The sequence below is a fragment of the Austrofundulus limnaeus genome, unplaced genomic scaffold (assembly GCF_001266775.1).
Source record: "Austrofundulus limnaeus strain Quisiro unplaced genomic scaffold, Austrofundulus_limnaeus-1.0 Scaffold11, whole genome shotgun sequence".
Lineage (NCBI taxonomy): Eukaryota > Metazoa > Chordata > Actinopteri > Cyprinodontiformes > Rivulidae > Austrofundulus > Austrofundulus limnaeus.
Window position 1 is genome coordinate 1,425,380 of NW_013952413.1, and position 1,631 is coordinate 1,427,010.

The following is a 1,631-nucleotide window of genomic DNA, read 5'->3' on the forward strand; positions in this document are numbered from 1 at the left end:
ATTTATTTATTTATTTATTTATTTATTTATTTATTTATTCAATATTTCCTGACACTTTCAGACAGATCAAAAATGAGGAATGTTGCTGCCTGCTTAATAAATATTGTGAAGAGAATGAAAAAATCTTTTTGTTATCAAATAACTACAGATGAAGATGTTCTGTTCTTATTTGCACATGTTCTGTATTCTTTCCATTCCTTGATGAAAGATTCACCAGAACGTTGGGGAACTTTAGGAGCTTGGGAATCGTTTTCTATTAATCCTGTGACTTGTACTTTTAATCAACTTTTCTCTGAGTTGAATTAATTACTTTAGTTATGCCTAATTGGCRTTACTGGTACTTTAATTTGATTTTGACCTGGGAAAGGTTTTTCAATTTTATTTATTTGTCAAAAAAAGGTGAATTTATCTTTATCCTGACTGATTCATAAAGTCAATAAAAGCATAAAAAAACAAGGTGGTGAATTATTTTTAACGACACTGTCTGCTGCTTATCGCAAATGTCACCATCTAATCGTCTTGTGAACCTTTTCTATTGTCCTGTCTTCCAAGTAGTGMGATTAGAGAAGAACAGATTAGGATTAAAGGAGAACTAATATAGCATGCAGCCAATTTTATCAGCCACCACGTGTGTGTATACAAGTATCTGTTTACATTTGTGCCTGGTTTGCACTCATTTGTAATTATTTCCTGCAGCAACAACATGTTGGACCAGGTTGCTTTAGGTAATTATAAATTGTGTCACAGATCATATAACACAACTGCTATAATAATAAGACAAAAAAAAATCACAAAATGAATCGGTTTTATTTTTTTTACCTGAGTAAATATATTCCAGACATTCCAACATGCAATGAAAAAGTTAATTTTTTACCATCTCAGACTGTCTGAATTTTCTGTTTACTCACAAAAAGACCTATTGTTCTGCAAGGAAACAATAGAGCTGCTCAATAACAAACAACAATGTAGGCAGAAGTGCAAGAAAAGCATCACGATAACAGCAGGTAATGTAGATGTGATCAAATATGTATTTTAGTGATGTTAAGCTTGTTTTTATTCAATAGTTTTTTACAAAGACCACATATCAATTTGCCTAGAGTGACAAAGTATCAGTGAATCAATGCAAAGAAACTCAACACACAACTAGCAGCTCACAAAGGTCTAGTCTGTCTGGACGTTAGCGACCCAGCCTATTTAAAGGTTCTTAAAGGTCAAAATAGTGTCTGCTAGACAAATGCCATTTTTCATTGGTGGCACAAAGGATCTGATTTAAAAGAGCGGCAGTCACCATGGTGACTAAAACAACTTTTAGAAAAAAAACTGAAATGTTATATATATATGTTAATTGTAGCTGTCAGTGGGCTTAAATTATATACTGAGACCATGATTCTTTTCCCTCTGGAATGGAAAATAAAACTAAACTATGCTATTCTTGTATTATTCCAGTTAAGCGTGGCAATATGTTTTCAAATTGATTAAATCAGTGGTTTTCAAACTTTTTCCCTTCCAGTCCACAAAATAACGGTTGCAGAAACGCGTGACCCCAGATTAGGGCTGCCACAAACGATTATTTTTATAATCGATTTATCACCAATTATTTTTTCGATTAGTCGACTAATCGGATCATATGT

The 1,631-nt window shown here is 32.8% G+C and overlaps 1 protein-coding gene and 1 long non-coding RNA gene across 2 annotated transcripts in view; one reads left to right on the forward strand and one right to left on the reverse strand.

Moving 5' to 3' along the window:
* The window catches only part of egf (epidermal growth factor), a gene marked incomplete in the record, with an annotated part of 26,511 nt that overhangs the window by 17,567 nt on the left and 7,313 nt on the right, over positions 1-1,631 (reverse strand).
* Positions 1-1,631, forward strand: part of LOC106513249 (uncharacterized) — a 70,693-nt gene that overhangs the window by 13,717 nt on the left and 55,345 nt on the right. The window lies entirely within an intron of this gene.